The 27842-nt window shown below is 48.0% G+C and overlaps 2 long non-coding RNA genes across 2 annotated transcripts in view; both read right to left on the bottom strand.

The window, feature by feature from the left end:
• Positions 1 to 12701: 12701 nt before the first annotated feature.
• LOC144933321 (uncharacterized) lies at positions 12702 to 18785 on the bottom strand. The gene is made up of 3 exons (XR_013637015.1): positions 18757 to 18785; positions 13119 to 13196; positions 12702 to 12914 (listed from the first exon to the last, which is right to left on the bottom strand). It is a non-coding gene; the product is annotated as an uncharacterized LOC144933321 (long non-coding RNA).
• Positions 18786 to 20390: 1605 nt separating this feature from the next.
• LOC144933320 (uncharacterized) overlaps positions 20391 to 27842 on the bottom strand; it is a 32490-nt gene continuing 25038 nt past the window's right edge. The window contains exons 2-3 of the long non-coding RNA XR_013637014.1: positions 20761 to 20943; positions 20391 to 20542 (exon numbers count right to left, since the gene is read on the bottom strand). This is a non-coding gene — a long non-coding RNA (uncharacterized LOC144933320). The remainder of the gene's footprint in view (positions 20543 to 20760; positions 20944 to 27842) is intronic.

The following is a 27842-nucleotide window of genomic DNA, read 5'->3' as shown; positions in this document are numbered from 1 at the left end:
CATAATCACGCAATTACTTGAGGCTGGGCTGCAGGCAACACTGAATCAATTAGGTGCCGAGCATTTGAGGATGTTTTGCGATCTTTTGTATGAACTGTACGGTTGCTGTGATCCGCCACAACTGGACAACACCCTACCACTGGATTATCAAACAAAGGGACTCTAAATGAAAGCAGTATTGCCGAGACCTGAAATTCACATCGCCGAAACTTCTACTTGGCTGTAAACGCATGAAAAAAAACCATGTTTTTCATATATGTGATGTATTATCGTGAAATCAAATGACTAACTGTACATTCTCTTGAAATAACAATTGTCAGTCATTGCCGATCTGCTGGAGAATGAAGGCCTCCGTGTCGTGATGGTCACGGGGTGTGCGTTTGACCATACTTCCCCACGGCGGTCAGTGCGGTTTGGTTAAGAGTGCATTGAGGTATCACACGCCGCTGATGTTTGCCGTCTTCGGTAATCAAACTTGGGTCGCCAGGTTCATATAGTTCCACTGCACTCTCCCCCAAACACGATTGTCATTTTGAACCACTCTGTTGTCGAGTCCCGAGCCAGTCGAGGAAATGGCACATTCCTATGGCGGGGGCGAGTCTCTCCAAAGGGAACACTAACACTGTTGACTTCCTTACAAAGTAATATTCAGTTTATCAACCTCGGGGGGATGATGGGCTGAGTCAACCTCAACCAGGATGTGAACTCGCAACCTGAGATTATGTGCCTGCTCGCTCTGCTGTTGAGCCACCTGTCCTGGTTGGACACGCATGTGAATTGTCATACAAATACTTCTCGTGTTAACGTCATCACAACTGCAGTGACACCGCGGGACGCCACTGTGTAATGCCGGCCCTAGAGGCACGGCGTGCGGTGTGGTGACATCGCGGGCGCCACGTGGTGTGGGTGCAGTACCGGCCCTGGAGGGGCTCGGTGAGCGCCGTCCGACAGTACTGAGTGGCACCGCGCTCTGCGTGCAGTGCCGACCCCTATAGGATAGGGTGCCAGGGTCCCGGCCATGGGAATGGGGTTACTAAGGGCCATGGCACTCTGGTTGACCCCAGAGGACACGTGACCGGTAAAGTCTACACAGGGCCCCCAGGTGGTCACGTGTCAGGGCCGCGATCTGTGCTCGAGGATTCTAGAAGGTGGGCGTGGCTAAGGGCGGAGCCAGCCCCGCCACGGAGGATAGAAGCCGGGTCTCCCAGAGGGACCAGCTGCTGTTGTTCATCCTGAATAATCTACGTTCTACGTTTTACAGAGTCTCCAACACGTGGACCTGGACCCAAGCTGTGGTCCGGTCTGTTGTAGTTAGTTACGGTGTAATTAGTGCAGTTATCCTGGTCGTCACCACCACAGGTTGTTATCTTGTTAAGGGGCAGTTACCCCGTGTGTTGGTGTTAATAAATGTGTTGCCTCCAAAGAGTGCGTCTGCGACTCAGTTGAACTCACTCCGCAATGATAAATATTACAGTTAATTGCAATTCATTAAAAATGTATACGCAATAGGGCTGCAATCCTGCCTCAAACGCAGATCACGCGGCACACTGATGTAACACGACGGAGGGGCTTTCTCCGCCACTCTCTCGTCCCAACACTGCGCAACCCACGCGCGTGTTCCAGGCGCACGCGTGTTCCAGGCGCACGCGTGTTCCAGGCACACGCGTGTTCCAGGCACACGCGTGTTCCTTGCGCACGGAATCAACCAGCTACGCTCCCTCATCAACGTCAAAGAGGCTGTGGCACCTTTGTCAAGTGGAGGCCGCTGCGTGCAGAGTCATGGCCAAATGATCCGTGACGAGACGCGTGGAATTCCAGAGACGAGATCGTCGCCTCCTCGTGTGCACCTGCCCACAGCGGCGACGCAGCAGACACACGCCCACCTGAGAATCGCGACGGGTTTGTGTTTAATCTCACAAAAGCGCATCGCTAATACGAGATGATTTTAAAAGGGGTAAAAGTTGGCACGGAAAGGCGCCTAAATGAAAGCTGTTTTTGAAACGTAAGCTCATGGGTAAGGAAGCCAGCGATGCAGCGATGCTGAGTTGGTAGATGGGCAATGAATAAAAAATTAGCCACGTAAGACATTATCATCCGCGATTATAATTAGTATCCTTCATAAATAAATCTCTCTGATACATTCTGTCCGACAAGAAAATAACTAAATAACCTCACGATGACTTAACAGTTGAAAATGTAATGTCATTATTATTCAGGGTATATATATTGAGAAAGACTGTACGGTCAAGGAAATGTTACTGGAAAATACTTTTTTATGGAAAGGAAATGAAAAATTCCTTCAAATAAAAAAACCCCATAAAAATCTTGGCCTCGATAAAGAAGCCCAGCTGAGCATTTTTTTGCTTAAGTGCGAATACAGGAACCGTGAAGTGTCCGCATGCGGGACCCCGTGCGCACAAATGATACGCTCAACACTTCTGTGATGATACCGTTGACCTGACATCGCATCTGAAGATGCCGTGTAACACCTTTTTGTTTGCAGCATTTAGCAGGATTTTAGTTGTGGAACCCATCCCTCAGTGCTCACATCTCTAAATGTCCATTAATTGTAAAGATGAACAATGACGATGATGCCCTTTGACAATCTGCTGCTGGATGAAGGCCTCCCCATGCCGTTGCTTGGCCATACTTCACCTCGCTCGTCAGTGCATGTTGGTGCAATTGTGTTCGGGAGGCTGAGTGTTGCAGATATCGTCACCGATGTTAGGCACCACCGGGAATTGAACCCGGGTTTTCCGGTTCACAGCGCGATGCGCTAACTACTGTGCCACCACTCCACCCCTCTCGCTCAGTGGACGAAGCAACGCAGGGGTATCCAAATAGGAGCAATGCGCGTGCGGGCAGGGCATGCGCCGGGCCGAGCGGCTCGTCTGAGAGGGGCCACCCACCGCGAGGGGCCCCGACGTGTAATATAATAAGCGGCGTAATAAACCCCAGGCCGGACGGCACCTGTACTCGCTGACATTTTTGGCCCGCTTACATCACCGACGGATTTTCGAGCAAATGGCGCGAACGCTCCAAAGGTCGCCGGGCCTCCGCGTGTCTCCCACGGAGCCCCGCAAACCCTTCATGAGGCCTTCGGGCCTCCCGCACGTGGGGGGGGGGGGGGGGGGGGCGGCACGGGGGAAGGCGGCGTGCACGCCGAATCGACGTCGTCAAACTGTCACAGTTGGCAGAGTGTCGCTCGTGACACCATCTAGGCGGGCCTTGACAGGTCTGCGACGCACGATGCAATTGTTGCATCTCGTAAAGGGGACTCGACCTTTTAATTACCGCGCCGCTGGGCGTCGAGCGGCTTCTCCCTCTCTCTGTGGTCGTCGTCGACGACGAAGCGGCCACACCGTTAGCCTCCCCCCCCCGCGGGCCACGCCGTCGCGCTTTGCTGCCAGGTCTGCCAGGGGACCGATTGGCCGCGATGGGCCCAGAGGGAACCCAAACATCAAGTGCCGAGTCTTTTGCACCAACCGCCAACGCTGGTCCCGACGGACCCCTCGATCATGCCTTGCTTCCCCAATTCTCCCTGACATTGACAGTCGTTGTGACCCCTAATGGTCTGTGAACCCCCCGGCTGGGATACGGTGCAGCACGACGTCCTTCCCGTGGCGCTGGGGCCGTGCGACTCAAAGCTGCAGACGAGTTTCTTCGCCCTCCCCCCCGGCCCCCGTGCCCGCCTCCCCTCGCAACGCGGCTGCTGCTGAGTCAAAAGCAGCTTCAATTTTACGGCAACAGAACAGCAGAGCACAGCTGCCAACCAACAATGGGCTGAACTAAGAGCCTTGATTGGCAATAACTCATGTCCTGCCTCCTGCTTTTCACTGAGAAATGTTCTTGCACTGCACACGCAAACATACACGTGCGTATGTCCGTGCTGAAGCCGTGTCTACGTAAATGTGCGGACCTGGAATTGCTCACACCACTGCTGGAAGAGGGGCCTCCACTACAGCGCACTCGAGAGGGTATTTGGTCTACTCTTCCACATCGACCAGACACGTTTTCCCACTGTTTCAATGGCGACCGGTGACGTTTTGTTTTTGCACATCCAATGTGCTCTAAGTTTACGTGTATAGTGAAATAAATGATTGCTTGAGAAATGAAAAAGATTAAATACAATGTTTGGTCACAAAAAAACAGCAATTCCTTTCTTTTACTCGGAGAAAAACTAAAAATGTCAGCCTTTTGGCCTTCAACAGTGAAGAGAAGTGAAAATAATGCCCAGAAGGCCATTCAGACAAAATGTTGAAAGATATAAACTGCCTTGCATAATATATGTTAAATAAAAGTATATGTACATGTAAAGTACAGCGAGGGAGCTGGTTCTAAAATCCCCCCACCGACTCTGTCCACTCAGCGGTGTAACAGGGCCCACGGCAGCAGGTCGCGTGTGGTGGGGTCACGTGTGGTGGGGTCAAGTGTGGGCCTTCCCACCTCTTACAAAACGTCTGATTAATGCGGAAGAGGAGACCAACTACACTCGAGTGGAGGCTCTTCCGCCAGCAGTGGCCGAGCAATTGTAGGGCTGCCCCTTTGACTTAGTTTACAAAGGCAGACAGAATCAGTTCTGTGACATCATCTTTCAGGGCTCTTCTCTGCCACAAGGCAGTGCACTGCTCGCTGTGAGACTGTGAATGGAGATCGTTGCACCTAATATCATGATGCCCATGGCACCGCGTTATTGGCGAGACGCTGGAAGGCATCTTACACCCTCCAGAGCTCCCGCTTCTTGTGGAGGGCCTTCCACCAGCAGCGGTGTGAGAAAGCAAGCACGCAATTGCAGGATTGCACTTTCCCCGCTTAAAGTACGGACCGAGTGACTCCCATCAAGTAGCTCGCCATCCCATTTATAGGCCTGGATACTAGTTCAATTAAACATTAAAGAAGCTGAGAGTTTCACGATCGGAGTCTATAGTAAAGTGGACGTCTTTGTTCTAGATTTGAAGCTTTCGTGACTGCAAGGATTCATACTCTTAGGTTTTTTCGGTAAAGTCACGTAAGTAAAAATAAATAATAAAATAATAAAAATCATACAATAATAGAAATAATAGTAGAAATGTCGTGATTTATTATGTTATTTCTATTATTATTTCTATTATTATATTTTTACCTACGTGACTTTACCGGACGTCTTTGCTTAACAGAGGGAACTAAATGTTGTCGGACACGATGCATCCTATGATTGACACGTCTGACCCGAAGGCTATAACAGGATGATAAATGAGCACGTGAGTGCATATCTTTTCGTGACTAAATGACCGTGCTGAAGCGGTGGTGTGCAGTCCGAGCGATGTTGATGCGGGCGGCCATGACGATAATGTTGCTGTCAAGGTGTCCTTCTCAAGGCTGGCGCCTCCTCGTTGTGCTGACCGCTCAACGAGGAGGGAGCAGGTTTGGGTAATTTCAAAGAGCATAGCAATGTGCCAGACCTGCTCATTCCCCCCCCCCTCTACAATGGAAGACTTTCAGGAATGCTTTTCAAAAGAAGGCGCTGAAAGTTTCATTTCAAAATTATTCATCTTAATTGCATTTTCCCATGGCGACTCGGGGGTTTAAGAGCGTGTGTATGCATCAGGGCCGCAGTTAATTTCAAAGAGGAATCGCTGACATTTGCTGGAATTAAGATAATTTTTTGACAGGGCGATTCCTTCCGCTGGTGTCCAATTAATGGTCCAGTAGGGAAGGGTTTAATTCCCAGCCTGCTGATTGAGTGTTTCATCCGAGCTCCCAGAAATTCACCACAGCCCTGCCTCAACTTCTGGGCCAACCTTTCGCCCTTCTCTCTCATCCTTTCTCCAGCTGTGCTCTTTACTTACCAACGTAATCCACTCCCCACCGCCCCCCCCCCTTCCCAACTCCTCACCCTGACGCCAGCAGCTTGAAAAATCTTTCGTTGGCACGCTCCTGGACGGCTGCGAAATGAAAACAAATGCTGCCCAACCTCGCCGCATTCTTATTACGTCGCCGAAGATAAAAGCAGCAGCTTACACAGCGCTGTAATAATTAAATAATCATAAAAATAAAAAGTCTAAAATGACAAGAGTTGATAAAAGAGTGCTGCTCTCTATGCAGGAGGTTTGAAGTGAACTGCAAGCGTGTCTGTGCATTTGTGTTTGGTGCAGCTTTGAGGCACCGAATCCTCCGAGTATTAGATCTCGGCGGCTCAAGGAAACGATCGTTGCATTTAATGAAGCAAAGAAGGGAGAGTAATGCGCAATTATTCCATCAATAAGTGTTGCGCATTAAAACATCAACACACGATCAGAGTGCCGAGTAGCTCCCGAAGACGCGTTAATACTTGAAGGCGCGTCTGCGTACAAGCGCGTCACGTTCTTTAGTCACATTATTTGCTTCACCCAATTTAACTGGAGGTCAAGTGACGCGGCATTCTTTTTTTTTATTATGGGACGTCCTCTGCTAAACAGCGGCGGGTCTGCGTCTTTCAGAATCACTTGGCAATGATTACAAACGGCGGCGGCTATTTCCTCACTCCCATCGAAAACCCCGATACACTGAGTATATGCTAATGCGGGGATTAATGACAGACCCATAACCAGACCAGTGGCTGTACAGTGGGAGCTATAATACCCTTTTTAAATACAAAAATGCCCTTGATGAAACTGAGCCATAAACGCCCAGCGTTTGTCAAAGATTAAATGGCTTATCTTAAGCAAAACCTTAAATATATAATTAAAAAAAGTGTGTGTGATTGAACTGGTCAAATATGATAGCTTATATGAGCGACACTTCACGTGTATATTAAATGTTTCTTTGTGCATCGGCTTTTTGAAAGCACGTCAGGGCAAAAAAAAAAACATGTAAATGAAGTGTTCCATTGTTTCTCTTCTCCCCCACTCCACTGCGTGAGATTGTGGCGGCCAACAGAAAATCTAGAAACTAGAAAGAGAAGATTTGTTCACAGCGCTCATTTTTGGTTTATATTCATTATTTTCATTATTTCTGCTCGTTTCCTCAGGGAGGTCTCACCGAGTGCCATTACTTTTTTCAGGAGGGTCCTGACACGTTTTATTTGCAGTAAGGAGCGATGATTGCGATGTAGATTCCATACGAGGAATTTACGTGTACTTTGGCCTACTCTTGTGAATTACGCTAACTTCACAATATTTTCGGCAAAAATGCTCAACGTGGTTTCTTGCTCTCATGCCCATTGAGGTGACGCTCTTCTGCTACTTATAGCCCTGGCAGCCAGTAGTGGAATTTCCACCACAAAGTGGTATAATTTTACCTACCACGGAGAGATGATTGTCTGAGTCAACCTGAAACCAGGATATAAATTCGCAAAGCTTCCGATTTGGAGCCTTTCAATCGAAAGTTGTGGCAAGTGATGGTTTTGCCGTCCGGGTTACGTCACATCAGAGGTGGACCTGGAAGCTTCCCAAGGTGGTGGTGGTTCTGATATTTCAAGCGTTTCAAACCGGGCACCACATTCATTCAAGAACTTAGATTTTGTTTCTGGTAAATTTAAGGAATGTCTGGACCCTTTTGCCCCCCTGCCACCCAAGATCTGCCACCAGGCCACGTCTTTTTCTTCTCATTTCTCATTCAACGCAAAGTCTCCATCCGGAAATAATGTGCGTGGAAACAAATCTAACTCCATGGGTCAATTATACTTTGATTGGCAGTTTCTTAATAGGACATAATAGTCATTGGAGGGCAAATCAATTCTCAGGGTAAGAAGCGGTAACACAGGGACCTTCACCTTAAGATTCTCAAATGAGATTTATACGATTTGCAACATTCAACCTTTGTCTCAATGAGAGGTCGCTCATGCTGCTCTGCTGCCCCTCTCCACGACCAGTGTGGGACTCCCCTGCCTTCCGTGCTGTCAGCCCCCTGCCCCTCTACAAATCCCGGCCCCAACCATATTTTTTTCCTCTGCCATTGACCGACCGCCTCTCTCTCTCGATGTTAAAGTAAATACACTTGGCTCACGTTTTCGTCAAGCATCTTGAGACGTGGCTGCATGAGACGCCGCCGTAGAACTTGTATAGGAGTGGCCTTGTCTTGCGGCACGTGGTCAGTCACACAGCAGCAGCAGCAGCAGCTCTGGGGATCCTCTGGGAGTCAGGTGATCATTTTGAGGCTGAGATATTAAAATCATGTTTTCACGAAACATATTCGCTCGCATTATTGTGGGCTTAATCCTCAATCAATTTCTTATGCGTTTAATTACTGCACTATATTACAGAAAACGAGAGGTGATGGCATGTGACAATACATTCATAACTGCAAGCCAGTGCGTACGATTAAAAGCCCATTCCTAAAACTTTTTGATGGCTCCTCGTAAGGTTTGGGGCTTTAAATGAAACATTTGAATTGGCCATTATCTCTCCCTCTCTCTTAGCGTGCATGCGTGCGTGTCACTTATTACAATAATGGCTTCGTGCAAATTGATAGCCGGGCTCTTGTGAACAGTCCTTGCAGGCCAGGCACACTGAGGATAAACAATCAATTATTCCAAATAATCAATTTGGAATCACCAAAGTAACCTTATCGAGTGCATGATGGAGGCACGAGTCTATTAATGGTATTACAGTAATTTATTCGGGCCATAAAAACACTTTTAAATGACTGAAAATTGTATTCGGTAGAACATGTTTTTTTTGCAAAGAACTCCAAATGGATCTGGCCGTCTGCCTCCGATTCTATTAATCAGTCGTCGCTACAATCACGGCCGCCTGCCTTCACAGCATCGCAGCGTTTATTTGTGTATGTTTGTTATGACCATACTGCATGCTTGTTTTGACCAGACTGTGTGTTATGACCAGACTGTATGTATGTGTTTGAGGTAAGACAAAGTGACAGGGGCTCTGTTTTTCTCTCCTCTGATATCCACAGTGTGGAGAATGACACTGAGACACAGAAATTGGAACATATGGACGAGAGAACAAACACAAGTAAGAGACATCGCATTGCCTTTGAAGACAAGTGGGCTTGGCCAGGACACGTCGATTTGAGTGATGGTGATGATAGCCGGTGCTAGCCGGTGCTAACTGTGGAGTGGCAGCCAAAGCACCTGAGAATACGGCCGCCTTGGAGACGGAGCGATGAAATCAGTTCGTGTGCAGGAGCTAAGTTCATGTCTTAGATCGTGTGACCGTGAGGGATGGCAATGGCATTGAAGAGGCCTTAATCCAGCAGTGGAGAGATCATGGCTGCTGCTGATCCATAATATAAAAATACAATAACAAAATGACTTACGCGTACAACTTTAAAGGTTCCCAAGGAAAATCAAGTTCACGTCTTATTTTTTTATAACACGGGTTGGTACGGTATATCGGCGTGTGCACTCCGGAGTGTACCCCCCTCCTCTACAATCGGAGTTTCAATACCACAACCGTTCACCATGGGACCAGCAGATCATATTCAGTTGGCTATGTAACAGCAATTAACACTGGAAATTCACAACTTCAAGGGGAAATGTAGACTCGGCCAAGAAGAGCACTTTATTTTTAGAGGCAGTAAAACAAATTGTGTGAGGTGGTGGCGTAGCGGTTAGCGCAGTGCACTACGAACTCACCGACCTGGCAAAGTTTGGCATCGCCGGCGAGTGATATCCAAACTAGTCCTGGGCGTCCCTTCACCAATCCACAATAACCCCTTTGTGGTGAAGTATGGTCAAGCATTCCCCGTGCCACGCCAGTCGTGGACGCCTTCATCTAGCAGTCGACTAACACAGGGCTGTTGTTTGCATAAAATTATCCCGAACTGCGGCACACAGGATATTAAATGATACGCACAAATGTTCCGAATTCCCAGCAGTATCTTAGTGCGAGATTCGTGAAGCAGGCATTGTCGCTCTTCCAGACGGGTGAAGAGCAAATGTATCGAGCGATATCTGAAGACCAAATCAAGTGATATATAAAATATTAATTATTATGATTCTCAGATATTTGTCATTCCAATGGTGAATGATTGCCTCCCCCGGCGATATCAATTACCGGGGTTTGTTTGACCATACTTCACCACATTGGTGAGTGCAGGTTACCGATGTAAGCGGTGACAAGGGATTCGACTCAGGACACGGGGGGCTCGCGGCAGAGTGCGCTGAACACTCTGCCACAAGCGAGGGCATCTGCTGTTGTTGTTGTTGTCGTTGTTGTTGTTGTCGTCGTTGTGTAACGTGAGGCACCAGGTGCAGATGCCCCCGACTCACCACGGCAGGCAGGGCCACGGCAAGATTGCGTTGAGTGACTTCGGTTGGCCTCGTCATCATTCCGATAGCGAAGAAACAACACGAATGATGTACCTAAGGGTATTCCCACAAGTGTCATGCTTTATAAAACATGTTTAGTGAAACAATTAAACATCTAATTCCTGTGAATAAATGCACAGATTACTTTACCTAACAGTACCATGTACAGTGATTGTAAGTACTGTACGGTATTTATATATTAAACTTCAGCAATATCCAGGTTTTATTTTTAAATTGCCAACACATATTTTGTCAATAAATCTAAGCCGCTGAAAAAATATCACGAAGATATCTGAAAAGGGTAACATGCCACACGACAAAAAACAGAGTTCATGCTACTCAAACTAGCTTTGAGGCATCGGTGTGCATTCCCTGTTGACAGCCCTGCAGAGCCAGGGGTGGAAATTCCTCATTCCTATGACAGGGGCGAGTCTCCCCACAGGATAACCACTTTTGACTTCCCCACAAAGTGGTACTTATTTTTTTCATCAAGCCCAGAGTGATGATAGGCCGAGTCGTACTCTGCGTTGACGATTAGACATGCACATTCATCCATGGCTCACGAGGCAACCAGAGCCTTGCTCTCGCTCAGCATTCCTAGCATAGGCCTCGACACCCCCCCCGGCCACTCAGCACCCGCCACTCGGTGGTCCCTGGCACGAAGGCATCCTCCACTCAGCACGTGCGTGCCACTCTCTCAATCCTGTTCATCCACCTCCGAGTGTGAGAACAACGCCACAAAGCAGTCTCTCACATTCTGCAAAAAATGATCATCATCGGACAATAACGCGCCCCTTCTCAGACCTGTACACATCCCGTCGGCCTCCGGGGAGTGCGACATGTCAGCAGCGCTGGTTCACAACTCGAGACTCGTTCTTATTTTCAGCGTCTCGTAAGCAGGCCTTGAACCAATGCCGGTGAACTGCCAGATATTTATAGGCAATGACTTTCGGTGTTAGATGTGGGTACAAATTCGCCACGAAACTCGATAATTCACAACACAAAACCAGCAACGTCATTGTCGAGAACATCAGGGACATCGATGAGCACACACGACGCCTCGCGTTCACGTTCTGCACGCACTTCAGGCCCGAGTGCCCACCGCAACCTGACAGTGGCGTCGTCTCTTTGTCTCAGAAGAAAAAGAAAACACTGTCATTAATGAGTTATTTGCAGTAATAAATTAGCCGATAAATGACCTGCATTAAGAACTCGCTGAACAGGTCATTGTCAAGTCTTTCAGCAGTTGTGTGCGTGGAATGTTTGACACAACTTTATATTTAAACATCACGACTTTACATCGCGGGCTTCTGCTGCAATCGGGCTGTCAATGTGACGTTGTATTGTTCCCGTTACACAATGCGAGAGCCCATTTGGAAAACCTGACGCATAATGGGGAGGCCTGCCTGCTAACAAAGTGTCCTTAATTACACTAATTTTGCCAAAGAAAGGACATGCCATCCGCTTCACCCACACAACCATGCATTTCATACCTGTGTGTGTACACGTGTTTGTACACGTGTGTACACGTGTGTGTGACACGTGTGTGTGTAAACGTGTGTGTGTGCCGGCCGTCCTCTGCTCCCTCGCCCCCATCCCCCACATTTAAACACGCGTATTCATTATTATTTTTTTTTAAATGGCACAATGCCGAGTTATTACATGTCGCTGGCAAGGCAAGGCTATAACAAGGGATCATTGTTTCACTAATGAGACTTGACTGAGTGCTGTCGGCTGTTTGTGGATGAGGTGGTGTCTACAGCCACACGACACGGTGACTCAACGCATTGACCATTTGAAAGATAAAATAGAAATTGTGACGTTGGGTTTTCAGTCACAAGTCAGGGACAGTAAAAACGATTGAGAGGCACGGTGACGCACAGACACGTGGCAAGGCAGCCAGACCCGGAGCCAGCAACATAACCGGAGCCCTGTGGCCTTCGATTGGGATGTTTGGCCAACTCCGTTAATCAGTGTTTACACACGTGGGAGGAAATCGGAGTGCTCGAGATATAATAAACCGTATCCTGCGAATGTTCACTCTGCCCAGTAAATGTCATCTACCATTATCTTATTTTTAATGTGAGTATCGTATTCTAATTACGTAATGACATGCGTTCCTATGTCATCAGCGTGAATGCGTTACTGTGTAAATATGACGTTGCTATATATATATTTATACTGCTCCAGTAGGCTTGGAGTTTTATATATATGTGTTTACATAATTTTCAGCCTATCATTAGTCCACTGCTGGATGTAGACCTCCCCAAACCTCGTTGGTCATGGGGGTTATATTGTCCATACTTCACCATACTGATCAACTTTATTTTGTATACAGTAAGCGGTGAGAACTCAAGAGACCAGGGTAGTCTTACCTGGATCAGGGCTAGGTGACCCAGGTCAACACAATGACAAAAGCAGTAACTTCAGACATTAAAACAATACACCAATAGAAATCTGCGCAAATAACAACCGAGCAGTGCAGGCTGGTGAAGCAGGGCCCTCCAAGACCGCTTCGTACTCGCCACTGAAGCGAGCAGTAAGCGGGACTCGAACTCAGGTGGCTTGGGTTCACAGTGCAGGTACCGACGTATCCACACGGAACTCGTCGCTCTCAAGTCGCGGCCATCACTGGAGTGTCGCGACACAAGGCGGCGTTGACGATAACGATGACGTGCGTTGTGGTCTGTGACAATTCACGAGTACAATAAATACGCATACAAAGCCATGCACGTAGACGGACGACGCACACGTTACATTAACACCGTGTGCAAAATGACATAGGGGGGCCACAAGTCATGGTTGGTTCCACGATCCCTTGTGGGCTCTAAGCCTTTTGCGTGAAATGCAAATTTGACGTTTGCCTTCACCACCTGCCTCCAGCACTCACTCTGGCACGGGTACCATCCAGGCAGACACATACAGCACCGCAGATTGATAGAGCATCGTAACGCAGAGGCGTGAATATCTACAGGAGGCACAGAAAACAACACAAACAAGGGTTATTTATAAAGCAGACTGATTCTTCTCAAACAGATGTATGCACAAATGTACAATAATACATTATTATTTTACAGAGCCCCCTTTACGCCAGGGAATCTCAGCGCACCACTTTACACGTGACATCTCATCTCATTTAAAAGGCACCCCCAGTGGCAGGTGTCTCTGTGCAGCACAAAGTGACTCCGCGCACCTGACTTGCAAGCACATTAAGCTGCCAGAAAGGGGTGGTGATTGCCACAAGTGATCCCAATTGAGTTATTTATTAAGTAGTGCATATACAAGAATGTTCAACATGTAGGCTTTTGCGACCAAAACTCTGGCTGTCGCCTGATGATGCTAGTTGTAATTACTGGCGAAACGTCGTACTCGAATTGTAAATGTTGTGGGTTTGCTCTCCAATGCGCCGGTGTGCTGTACTCGTAACGAATTGGCATGTTTTGCTTACGTGACAAACCTTACTAATTGGCTGTGTTGGGTTGTGGCGGGTTTAACGACGCATTTATATTTACGCGATATTAATACTCTACAAATAAAGCAGCCATTGCATTGAGCAAGGGACTGTTTCCCTGGATTTATGAAGAAATGTGGATATCCGGGGCAGGGAAATGTCCACACAATTAACGCGTTTCTGTCTTAAGTGGAGAGATACGTTCCGCGAAAATTGCTCCGTAAGCGAACACTCTTTAAACAATCATCGTGTTCCTATTGACTCACTCCCATGTTAAAGCTGACATACGTTTTAGCCTCAAAAGATGTCCAATCTTGAACAACTTATTCTTTGGGTCTTTCGGTAAAGCCACGTAGATAGAAAAAATAATTAAAAAAAAACATCACGAGGTTTCGATCGCAACACAAGCAATTGTCATCTTACATAATTAACAAATTACTGTATAATTTTGAAATAAAGTAATAAAACATCAATCTCAGCACTTACCACACGAAGAACCACAGTGCAAGATCCCCCATATAGCCTATGATATCACCTCCTCACAGCTACATTTGAAATTAAGACTCTCGACCATACTCTCCACTCAATCACACAACCCTCTCGCGCGCTCTCTCCGTCTCTCACACCTACACACATACCTCCCTACCGCAAAGACAAAGATGCTTCATATAGCCTTCACAGACTGTTGGGGCAAGTGCTGTTAGCGAGCAGCACCTATGAAGGCCGGCACGGCACACGAGGCGTGGGTTGCCAGCAGCACGCCTGGGCCTGGGCGTGGTGCTGGGCGTGGTGCTGTCACACTTGTTGCGATGTTTCAGGTACTCAAATCCAGGTATTCATTTGAGTACCTGGTGTCTACAAATGCGCAGGGGGCTATTGTAAATGACAAAGCGAATAATCAATTCTGGAGCAATAAGCCACATTAATGAATCAAAGGCCATCGTTTTTTTTGTAATTTAACTTCATCACCATACATGAAATGTTCTTCACTGAAATTGGTGGAGCGCCCTAGAACGAATTCTCCACACGTACACATCACTTCGGGTTGAGTTCCAGATGATCTATTTCATCCGAAACATGGCGTCCAGATACATTTCAGATGAAAGTGTGACGTCACCGGAAATCAGGTGCTACGTCACTGTTGCGCTTTTCCCGTCGAAACTGGTGTCACGTGGCATCCGATGATATCACTTTTGTTCGTGCGAAGTCGTGTTGAATTATTACACATTTAAAAATGGTCCAAAATTCCGAAAATTAAAAATACTAAATTACTTTAAAATAATATTAAATTCCCAAATCATATTTTTTAAAAATCTACACTCATCTCTCATACATCAACGCATATTAACCTCATACTACATAAATACTGTGCCTAATGCCTTTTTAATACCACTCTGTTGAATGCCCATTTGGTGAAAGTCAAGAGTGCTTTGTAGTATGATGGCCTGGTCCCTGCCATAGAAATATGGAATCGAAATCGCTGGTTCAGCACCGCAAGTGGAGATGAGCCAAGACGCTCATTTCTTTATAACGTTTTTTTTGTGTTTCGTTCGTTGTCTTTCCCAGCACCTCCGATTAGCACGGTTGGCTACTTCCGGTGCGAAAGAAGTTCAACATACACACATACATGTGCTGGAGTTTTACTCTAAAAAGTGAACAAGCCAGGATCGAGCCAGGGTCAGCAGCTCACTCCAATGTATAAACAGCGCAACATCAACAGCGGCCTCAGCAATGTCACCGGGATTCAAAACGCATTCGACACAGCGGTAACCTGAAACAAAAACCCATCACGTGATTTGTCTTACAGGACTGGGTGGAGTGGTGCCTACAGCGGTTGGTGCACTCGGCTAGGAACCTACCCACCTGAGTTTGATCCCTGACCACGGCTAACATCAGCACCGAGCGAAATATGAACTGGTCCTGGCCACCACCACCACCACCACTGTTGTTATTCAACAACTCCCATGACCTTCATCCGGCAGTTGATGGATAATGAGTTGCCAATTATTATTATTATCGCTGTTATGTGTGATTACAGACAGGATCGCTATAGAGCTGTAATCTCTAACTCGTTTAATGCAATCAACCAGCATTGGTAGAGATGGATTTTAAGCCAAACAAAAGTACAGATCAGCTCAGGTCTTGTATCCATCAATTAATCTTGAATCTACACTTCATCACATTCATTTCAACCCCCAAATATTTTTTTCCTGCGTTTACGGAGAAATGCACATTTTAAAATAAGTCTACTATTTCACAAAAATAAAATTACGGTGCCACAAAATTACATTTGACCAAATTATACATATACACGCAAGTATAATGCACACACATATTTGTATTCATTTAAATAAATCTCGCGGTGTGGGCGTAAAGCGATAAGATCGTTTTCTAAATAATTACTCCGAGCCAGAAAAGTGCCTTTTTTGTGTGCCAACAGCGCGGGAAATCTACTGCGTGGCAACGTGAAAATGGCTAATGCACATCCGACAGGACCTGTAATATGTTCGTGCTGACATTACGGACCATACCCTTTCTCTTTAAATAAGTGATAAAGATTTGAGAGCGCAAATCAACCACCCATGCAAAACGCAGCAGGCAGGTCTCTTGGATTGTCGAGGGGGCCGGCACAGGGAGGGACGTGGGGAGGAAGAGGGCCTGGAGATGGGATTGGAGCGAGTGTGGCGAGTGTGGGGAGGGGGAGAGGGAAACCCACAGCCGTATTTACAACCTCTGTGCCCCCCCCCACTCGTCCCTCTTCGGGGTTTGTGTGTATTGAGTGAACACAATAATACGGCACGGCGCTTGCAGTAACCGCCACAATTTGGCAGCGATCATGGCGTTTTTGTGCGCTGTCTGCGTGGTCTGCCGTCCGCTCGTAAGTGGGGGCTGTTACTGCCAGAAAGACTCTGTTAAGGGGAGTCTCCGGGGAGACGCCGGTGACTCACATCCCCAGGCCCTTGCGATTGTTTATCGATCCCTCTCTGAAACGGCCCATTTCTCACGCGCTAAGACGTCCTGCCGCACGCGGCAGAGCAGTGCTCGGGTCGCTGTGAGCGACTGTGCCGAACACCGCCCCCACCCTCCCTCCCAACTCACCCCCCACCACCCACTTCACTGGCCCCACACTCCACCCTTCAGGAGCACCATCGTTATCGCTGCGGCTGCTGCTGCTGCTACTACAGCAGCAATCGCAGCCCAATGCAGTGGCAGTCCGCGTGTGAAAGAGAGCGGGGTTATCAGACATCCAGATTTTGGAGCAGCTGTCCGGTTCAAATTTTCTTCTTCAATTCCCAGTGGGCATTCAGCGGCCGACACTTGTGAATGATCATAGGGGTTTTAATGCCCTCTTTATTGCAGACAATGCACTTAGGTAATCCCCGCATAATTAGCAGACACAGGATTTTGATCACTGATCTTACAGTGGTGAGGAGCAGCGGATGGGGTGCATTAAGCACTTGGCTGAATGCTGTGTTCCTGTTTGTCACCACCATTCTCTGGAGGAATGGGACCCTGGGTTCAGTGAAACGATCCTCCTAGCACAGTGGCATTACCAAAAAAAAAAGAATAAATACAACTGCCAATAGCAGTCAATATGGCTCCATTCCACCTGGGAGAGGCATCCAGCCCACGATTTGAAAGCGTTCCAGCTAATAGCGGGCCTGCGCAGGTGCATTCTTAATCCTCGTTTTTATTCATGAGCAAACAAGGGGCACTAATTTTGAGGAACATGAAGTTGATCATTACGCATGCATCTGTGACTGCCACTTGCTCGCATGAAGTGGAGGCATCTGCACCACGGTGACGTTGGGAAGGAAGTGGCAGCGTGTGGAGAGGCGGCGCTGCAAACATTAAAAACAAATCACACGCGGAATCTTTCCGCCTGATTTTTGACACACACAAAAACTTCCCGACCAAGTACCACTTATTTTCTACAACATGTGATGAGGAAAAGCCCCTCCCTTGAGATTAAAATCAGGCTTAATGCTTGCTCAAGGCACTTTCATAGTTCCAACGGGGTCATAATTGGCTCTAAAAATAATGCGGGACATTGCTCCAGACTTCTGGCTGGACGTGGCCATTACGTTCCATTTGACACAAAGGGCCTTTTGTGTATTTCTTGAAAATCTACAAAGTAAAAAAACATTCAGATGCCTTTTACGATGACACTTTATGTACTGCCAAAGTACATCGTTATAAGAAAAGAAAATTGCAGGGATGAAAATTATCCCTTGAAAGAAAATTTGATACTTTGCCAAGGAAAATGTATTATTTTTGCACTAACGGATGATTTTAAATAAGTATGAGCGGCACAACTGGAAGGCATCGCTCACGGAGCCACCGGGCTGTGATGTAGCCTAAAACCAGTTCTCAGCATCCTCCGTGAATTGATCGCCAACGCGTCACCTGCCACTTGTTCGTGCACATTTTCAGCCTCAGCAAAAGCTAAACAAATGTGCTGGCTTGACCGGGATGGGCCCGTTTTCAGAACTGGTATTCTGGTGTTCTGAAATGTAAAAAAAAAATGTTAAACTGTTTTTGGGTCTAAGAAACCTGAAGACCACTCGTCCCCTTCGCAACAAGCATGCTCTTGAACCTGGGGCGCCCGTTAAAAGCGGGTTAGAACTTTAGACAAGATGAACAGCCCCCATCAGAGTGAAGCCGTACGATGGGGGAGACGTAGCAGCTACGCAATCCATATCCACGCAGAAGAAGAACGAGTGCAGCCATTGGGTTGGAGCTCTTCGATGGCTGATTGTGAAAGAACGCTGCTTCACAAGACAAAGACAATATTCCGATGCTAAAGTGACAATAGCCAACGTTTACAAGTGAGGGTTACAGTGCGGTGATATATGCTGAGGAATAAATGACTGTGCTGATTTCATAAACAACTGCAAACAAATACAAATGATTGAGCAAAACAACCTAGTAATAATCAGCTCGCAAAAACGCTGTGCACTTTTTTGCTTAATTTTAAACGCGTATTTATTCATGTGAAGAGCCCACAGTGACGCGTGCCTTTATACAATGGAAACCAGTTGTGGCAGCGCTCCACAGCAGCGCCGAAAGGACACACCTCACCGGGGAGACGTCTCTCGAGCAGCAAGGCTCGGCAGATTTTCCTCTCTGTCCCATCTTCCGTGTCCCAGTCACCAAAAGGACAAGGATCCTTATAAAGCACATTTCAAATCCAGGATTACATATTTAATAACGGTATTACATTTTTGCGTGCATCCTATGGTTTAGCTCTCGTTATCAACCAAAATTATCTGTCTGTTTAAAAAAAAAAAAAATTTGCTGCGGAGACATTTGTCACGAATGGCTCAGAGTTGCAAGTGCAGAGCCTGCAAATCTTTCGCCGTTCGAGCAGCTTTTGTTTACTAATCAGGCTGCTTGTGCGTGATAAATCTGCAAACGTACAGCACGGGAGAGGTATATATATATATAAAAAAACAATGTCTCTGATCACCTGAAAAGTGTAGCATTAGAATCTACAAAGCAACCCCGCACTGCGCTCCGCTCCAAAACGAGGCGTAAGAGCGGATGCCGCGCGGTCACCGGTGAATGTGAAATTACCGCGCTGCTCAGGGCCTCAGCAGTAGGGCGAGGGCTCATCGGCGGCAGCAATAATTGCCAAGCCACTGCCCAAACCAACTCTCTGATGAACGCCCGTCCAGGGGACATGCAATAATTGACCATTCAAGAGGAGCCACACCGGCTGGATGACCTTCTCACGCTGATTATATTACTTCAGGACAGGGAAATTTTCCACTTGTAATTTCTTTTTTAAAATCCTTTTTTATTCTTTTTCCCCGCTGCCCACCCCACCTTCTCCCCCTACCTCCCACCCATCTCCTGTGTCTAACATTTCAAGTTCCTAAGCTGGATAGGTGATTTAATGGCATTACAGTTATTTTAATAATAGTAAGCTCGGAGATGAAAATTATTGGGCGCGCGGCTATCCTTTCAGGGATCTGCATGCGATGTGGAGGAGAGATTAGGCTGCGGCGAGCGAGTGGGGATCTCGTTGCATTTATGTGTAACTTATGAACATGCATGGGCCTTATTAAATGTGTTCACGTTCTTATTTTAATAAGAGCAAGAATCCGGTTTAATTTCCTTTATATTTAAACATGTACTATTCTACTCCAAAAAGGTGTTGTAAGCCCTAGACCAATTGATTCATTCTGTAATATTTGTGAACCTTGTTTTTTTTCCAGCAATATTGTCCTGTGAAATATTGTGTTTGGAGTGATTATCTGTATAAATTGGTCTGCTTGTTTCACGGCCGTGAATTCATGCACGCAATACAATAATTAAGGATACTGATGTGGCCATAAAAATGAAACTATTTGCTTTTCAAGCATAAAGTGCAGATTATTTTTAGAGGGGGCTTTAAGAATGACATTAAGAAAAAAAGATTTCCCTGTGAAGCAAACGTAGGATTCATCGCATTTTCCTATTAGTCACACGGCGCGACTAAGGGAGCAGCAAATGAAAGCGCCGAGGAATCTGTGCGACACAGCAGCGAGAATCAAAGCCAACCACAGCGGCAGACGCACATCGGCTCGCTTATGAGTGCAAGTCAGATCTGGCCTGGCCATTGGAGATGCCTGTTGCTGAGGGGCTGAGAAGCGCGATTGAACAACACTTCGCAGGGCTCTTCGGCAAGCACGTTTTGTGACACATTCCTCGCATGCACCACTCCGCACGGACAACCGCTTCCATGCTGCGAACCTCCAACAACCGAGTGGCCATCACCGAGATGGCCGTCAGGCCCTCCGATGCGTGACGTCCGTTGTACAGTGTTTGATTACACTCACGATCCTTGCAGAGGTGCGTGGAAAGACCGTGAACGACACCTGTGTTTGCGTGCGCAGTACACAGACGAATGATAAATACGTGAAACAATGTCAACTTCTCTTTGTCTCAGCGGTGATTGAGTCTCGTTAGCGTTCTCTCACTCTCGCAAGGCTCCCGCCGAGTAATTCGTGCCGTGACTCTGAAGGTATCCGCGCAATGCCCGAGCGTCGACGTCAAAATAAACAAACCGCAGATGTGTCGCCTTATTGCACTGTACCTATTTCGGCTCGCACCTCCCGTGGCACCGTCATCCGCGCATGCGGCTCAGCGTGACGGCGGCGGCGTGGTGTGTCCTGCAAGTCGTGTTTGCGGAGAGGCCTCGTTGTTGCCCTGCTGTTCTGGGCGAGGAGGAGCCCGACGCCGCCTCCCCGACGCTCCTCCACACCGTTGGCATCAACCGCTGCGAAATCGAGCACAAGACGGGACACGCGCGAAGTGTATTGTCGAGGAATGCAATGGTCGGGAAGGAGATTAACTGAGAAACATGAAAATAAGCCTTTTTATTTTAAAGTCGATTCTTGTGGATTATGTCTCAACTGCTGGGCAACCCCCTTCCCTCCCACTTGCATCTCTCAACCCGAACCCCCCTGCCTGAACCACCCCCCTATGAGCCACCCCTGTGTGAAAATGAGAAAATCTCATCGCTTTTCCGATTGTTTCTTTATAAAAGCCGCCCCAGCAGGCTAAGGCTGCGGTGATGAATGATGCGTGTGCCGGTGTTTGTTAGCGAAGAGGACGCTACATTTCACGTCATCTTTCCCTCTCCGCTGGATTCCCAGCGCGCCCAATTCGCACGGGCGGCGAGCGGGCGATGTCGCGTGTGCCAGGGGGTGCGAGGCGGGATTGTGAATCTCGGCGCGCCACAAAGTCGCACATCCAGACGGTGACGGTCAAAGCACATTCACAAATAGGAATGCGCGGCAGCGGAATTTGCGTGTTCGCTTCTCTCACGGAACAATCGCCGTTGTTCTTGGTTCAACGCACCGATATACACGCGTATTAAACACGTTCGCCCACGCACTGGTTGGCACGGACGAACATTTAAGTTGTCCCTGAATGTTTTCCGTTTCTTGTTTGATTTGTGCAATATGATCCATCGAGGCCTGGTCGGAAGTGCAACCTCCTCGCTTGTCTATGGGGAGCAATTCCAACATAATTATTAATTTCGTTCAAATTTTTCAGAGAGTATTTGTTTCTGGTGAATTTTCATGACCGGCTAAACAAAAATTAAGCTGCTTTTCGTTTTGTTCTTCATTCATGGGTAAAATTATTGTTAATATTTAGTATAAAATCACCTTGAATTTATAAAAAGCCTCCCAAATGTTCTATATGTGTGCCCATCATCGGCATAAAAAAAGACTGAAATGTTGCGAATATCACAGAGAAATAATGTGGCTGGCGCTGTTCATTTGCTAACAGCGCCGTCGTTTGATGAGAACAGCAACAGCCTCATTTGATCGAGATCCCAAGGTTGATGTTAATGCGCAACTGTGGATTTGTGCTCTTAAAGGAAATCAAAATAAAACATCTAAATAGGCAATCTGCTTCAGAGGGGCGAGGAAAATAAAGACAAAGAGCTTTTATAATAATACTACATCAAATGTCCCACCCCTTGAAGCCACTGAGCTGCTCCTGTTTAAACTCGAGCAATTTAAATCTCACTTAATGCTCAGAACTGATGAGCAGCAAAGCCCGGAGCAGTGTCCAGGATGGCACGGGGCTTTACAGGTTCACTCGGAGGAAGAAATAAATCAACATTAAATCAATTAATACGTGAATTCCTTTAATTAGAACGGGCGAGAGTGTGTGACGACGCACGGAACGGATAAGAACATCTGCCTCATCGCCTCTTCTTATCCGACCTCTGCACGCCATAAAGAATTGGCATTTCGAGAAATTGAGGCTGTAACTTATTTTGGAATCACACCCATCATAACAAAAATCTAGAACGTGGGCAGGCGTGCAACAATAACATTCCTCGTGTTTTATCATTTTCATGTAATAGTTTATTATTACGATGAATTATTTTTACCGTTAAAATGTATTAATATTCTACTTGTTGACCCAGGAAAACCTCACTGAGTCCAATGACTCTCGTTCAGGAGGGTCCTGCCAGGCTCTCACAACAGCGTGAGATGACTGCTGTGTGGGTGGCTGTGGGTGGGTGACTGTGTGTGGGTGACTGTGTGCTGTGGAGGTGGCCATTGCATTGGTAGCTCAGCTCTCCGATCTTACATTTACACGCAAATTCCATCTCTAGCCCCGCCCACTTACCCTTGGGCTACACCCATCTCACACCTACAGAACACCCTGCCTCAGCAGCTCTACCGCTGTATTTTCACCTGATGACGATTGCTTGTGTTGCGATCGGAGCGTCGTGATATTTTTATTATTTAATTCATTTTATGATTTTTCTATCTACGTGACTTTACGGAAAGATCCAAAGAATATGTCGATTCCCGTTGACTAATTTGTGCGGAATCTTTGTCATGAATGACGTCACGTGATTTTTAACATCCACTGTGAAGCCGGTAGTGCATAGTAGTATTATAATGAGTATTGTTATTGTTGTGGTGGTGGTGATTACACTGGCCATATTAATCAGGGTGGTCGCTGGATTCGAACCGTGAGCCTCTGCAACAGGTCACAGGTCAGCCGCGTATTCTTATCAATATGTAACCGAGACCCAGCAGTACCCTATCACGTGAGCTGTATATTTTAGTAGTCTCCGTAGAAAATGAATGTGCTTCAATAAGTTCTGGAATCCTGTGGGTTTCACGGTTAAAAAAAAAAAACTTCACAGTTTAATTACGAAGGATAAGTTACACGCGGTCTGATGGGTGTCTCTTCGTTTTAATAGCCTTCGTTTGGAACCCAATGGAAATTTATTCTCCGTCGTCTAGAACTGGAATTTCGAGCGCGCGACTTCTGGCTGCGTCCGCTGCGTCGCTTTGAATTCCTAAAATCGTGAAGCATTTAGCGAGTTGAGGATGTGGAGGGCCCCGAGTGGGCCCTGAGCCGCCGCCGGGCAGCAGCGGCCCTAGCGGCCGCACAAAGCGCCGCGTGGAGCGGCGTCACGTGGCAATGGAGGAGAGCGCGGGGGGAGGGGGGGGTCGTCACCCGCACTCGGCACCAACCACTGCCGAGCTTCCCCGAAAATTTACTTTTTCCTTAGAAAATACAATCTGAGAAGCGTCGTCCAGAAGCCCATTCAGAGCAGTTCAATTCACTTTCAAGTCGTATTGCTAATTGAATGACATCCGCCTCGACACCGCATGGATTGAGAAAGTGTTTACGGGAGACTATCCGGAGGAATTTTTAGGTTCCGAAAAATGGGCCGATCAATACTTCTCCCATCGCCGCATACAAATAACCACTAAAATAATAAAATCCCTTCCAAATCTCACCGGCAACGCTCGTGTTGTTTCATCAACGCTGTGCAATACCGAGGCGCCAAAACCATTCGTTAAAACGGCAACACCCCTCTCTGCCCCACAGTGAGAGGCTTGTAAACGTCAATAAATGTGCAGCACCGTCGTTTTTGAGCATCCCTGCATTTTCTCTGCCTAGTTAAAAGAAAGAAATTACACCAAATAGCTAAGAGGTAAGCAATTGGTGTGCTACACTCCTGTTTGGCTGAGGCACGAATTCTTCACGTGTTAGTGGCTCCATCAATCCTGAGACAGACGGCAACGCATGCACCGTGACTCGCTCCGGCATAAACAACCACGCCGGGAAGAAGAAAAAAGTGTGAGAGAGAGAGAGGGAAAAAGGCCCGGAGTCGAGGCATGTGCAGACACAAACATACGCTCATGCATGTACGAGCAGGGGCACACAAACGTCCATATGTTCATATGCATACACCGCCAGCAACGAGATCTGCGCACCAACGAGCACGCGCCTCGCAAATAACAAGCGCTTCGTTTGCAGAGCAAACTCCTTACGGCAGCCACTTCATTCCAGCGGCGGTCCACGCCGCACAGATTGGTGCCGCGGGGTTCAATCGCACAACCCGGTTTGGCCGCTAGAAAAGCGGAACGCCACGAGGGAACGAGGAGGGAGGAGGAGGAGTCGGAGTACCGCGATGATCGCACCGGACTCGTGGAGAGCGGGGGGTCTGCGGCAGTGTGCGGTGTTCGACACGCGGCACGAGGAATGGGAATTGGCCAAACTCGTGCACCGAGTGATCCGCGCGTGCACGAATCGGATGAGTGATTGCAAACGAGAAGGATCCGCGAGGTATCCGGACTTCACAGCGATCGCCAGCGAGACACAGGCCCCCACGATGAATTCCGCCACGCGCAACGAATGCCGACAGATGAACACCACTGCAGTGCGTACGCTGGGAGAAGCTTGCTCCGGCTAAATTAGACTCGTCATTGGCTGCGCGATTGTATTTTAGCACGAGTCTTTTTCTTTCTGTTTAGCACATCATACAGACTAATACACACATTTGCTATCAACATAACAGACAAGCTGTTAAAACATTGTGGTGTCAAATCAAGGAACTCCTTTTTTCCCAAGACAAAATGGGCTGTCCTATAACACCCAGCCAGCACTTTGCATTTCATGCTTTGGTAATGCTGCAGAAACCACCGAAACCTCATAGAAGTAGACGTTAAAGACCACTGAGCAGTATCACTCGTAAAGCTAGTAGTTAAAATAGTTTCGGCCAACGCTTAATTTTAGCCGCGTGTGTCCGAATCAGTGACCTGTAAAACAATGATTCCACCCGTCACACCATGTCCAGTATTACCTCTCAGTGTCGCTGTGGCTACTAATCACGTGCCTACTAATCATGTGCCTCCTCTCGTCTGCCAGCGACCCTGAAACATTCGCAAATGAATGTTAAGCCGTGATCACGGCCTAGGATTTTGCCAAAGTGAAGTGAACGATCAAAGATGCGTGTAAAGGGGCGTCTGGCAGGGCTGCACATCTCTGTGTGCAAAAGATAAAACATTTGTGCTAATTTCTCCAGTGAAAAAAACAACACAAAGCCACGTCTATGTTTTGGTAGCTACGCAAGTAAGAGGAAATCATTATCCGTGAATACAGGTTTTGTTTTACATAATGGAAAGATAAGCATCTATGATTTGCCGAGATGAATTATACAGCATTCACATTTCTGCAGATTTATTTTTCCCCATTCCGCTAAACGCGTCAATATCAAACAACACGTCCATTGATAACTTACTTAGAGGCATTATTACAAAGTAAAACATTGTGACAGTACCTCCCAGGCCTTTTCACAGCCTTCAACGCGACAAAGAGACCCGCTTGCCACTGGTCCAAAATGTGCCCAACTCGACGATCGCGACACTCGGCTCTTCTTCGAGAATCGAAGAGGCGTTCCGATTCCAAAGCGAGCGCCAAATTACAACCCTGCGCTTTCCTCTCTCCAAGGCAGGACGGACTCGTGCTTCTCGGCAGCACGGCGGCCGCGGCTCCGCGTGTTGCGAGGCGAGCACCACGCGCGCCAGGCCGCGCCGTCGCTCGAGGTCTTTCAGGGGCCCTGGTGCGCTTCCCTTAATTGACGCTGAAGCCTCCCCCCGGCGCTGCCGCTGCGTGCGCTCTCATTACTTGGGCAGTAAAAGCACAAATGATCAACGGCTTCAGGCATCCGTTCTGACCAGCGACGATTTTCACAAATAAATTAAGGAAGTCTGTGGTTACTCGCCATTCACCACCTTTTATGCATCACGGTGCCTTTGCTTGGCACCTGTGAAGCCATTTATAAGAATAGCAATCGTAATAATAATAACAACCACTGCACCATGTATATTTCGTGTTTTCCCAGAAAAGCTCTGAAGCTCATAAGGAAGATAACATTTTTTTAATTTTTGCAGAAAATGTTATTTGAGTAATTCTTCTTTGTTGAGTACTTCTGACAAAATGCACACAAATCGGCAGGCTCCGCGATGATAGATCAGGAACCTACTTGCTATACTGCCTCTCACAATAACCTTTCTGCTCCGCAGGTGGGCGCATCACACACATGATACACATCCCCATGCGATCCGCCAACCCTACATCGCAGCCACTTGATTGCAGGCGTTCCACACACCACCACCACCCCTGACCACGCCGTGACGGCGCATCCCACAGCACGTGCAGCCACAGGCAGCACCCGGACCTCACGGGGAGCAGCCTCCGTGCGTGTGCACGTGTGTGTGTGTACCTGTGTGGGTGTCTGCGTGCACGTGTGTGTGTGTACCTGTGTGGGTGTCTGCGTGCACGTGTGTGTGTGTACCTGTGTGGGTGTCTGCGTGCACGTGTGTGTGTGTACCTGTGTGGGTGTCTGCGTGCACGTGTGTGTGTGTACCTGTGTGGGTGTCTGCGTGCACGTGTGTGTGTGTACCTGTGTGGGTGTCTGCGTGCACGTGTGTGTGTGTACCTGTGTGGGTGTCTGCGTGCACGTGTGTGTGTGTACCTGTGTGGGTGTCTGCGTGCACGTGTGTGTGTGTACCTGTGTGGGTGTCTGCGTGCACGTGTGTGTGTGTACCTGTGTGGGTGTCTGCGTGCACGTGTGTGTGTGTACCTGTGTGGGTGTCTGCGTGCACGTGTGTGTGTGTACCTGTGTGGGTGTCTGCGTGCACGTGTGTGTGTGTACCTGTGTGGGTGTCTGCGTGCACGTGTGTGTGTGTACCTGTGTGGGTGTCTGCGTGCACGTGTGTGTGTGTACCTGTGTGGGTGTCTGCGTGCACGTGTGTGTGTGTACCTGTGTGGGTGTCTGCGTGCACGTGTGTGTGTGTACCTGTGTGGGTGTCTGCGTGCACGTGTGTGTGTGTACCTGTGTGGGTGTCTGCGTGCACGTGTGTGTGTACCTGTGTGGGTGTCTGCGTGCACGTGTGTGTGTACCTGTGTGGGTGTCTGCGTGCACGTGTGTGTGTGTACCTGTGTGGGTGTCTGCGTGCACGTGTGTGTGTACCTGTGTGGGTGTCTGCGTGCACGTGTGTGTGTGTACCTGTGTGGGTGTCTGCGTGCACGTGTGTGTGTGTACCTGTGTGGGTGTCTGCGTGCACGTGTGTGTGTGTACCTGTGTGGGTGTCTGCGTGCACGTGTGTGTGTACCTGTGTGGGTGTCTGCGTGCACGTGTGTGTGTACCTGTGTGGGTGTCTGCGTGCACGTGTGTGTGTGTACCTGTGTGGGTGTCTGCGTGCACGTGTGTGTGTGTACCTGTGTGGGTGTCTGCGTGCACGTGTGTGTGTGTACCTGTGTGGGTGTCTGCGTGCACGTGTGTGTGTACCTGTGTGGGTGTCTGCGTGCACGTGTGTGTGTACCTGTGTGGGTGTCTGCGTG

Source organism: Lampetra fluviatilis, chromosome 7 (genome assembly GCF_964198595.1).
Source record: "Lampetra fluviatilis chromosome 7, kcLamFluv1.1, whole genome shotgun sequence".
NCBI lineage: Eukaryota > Metazoa > Chordata > Hyperoartia > Petromyzontiformes > Petromyzontidae > Lampetra > Lampetra fluviatilis.
The sequence above is the reverse complement of the archived record's forward strand: the minus strand, read 5'-3'. Positions and strand labels throughout refer to the sequence as shown.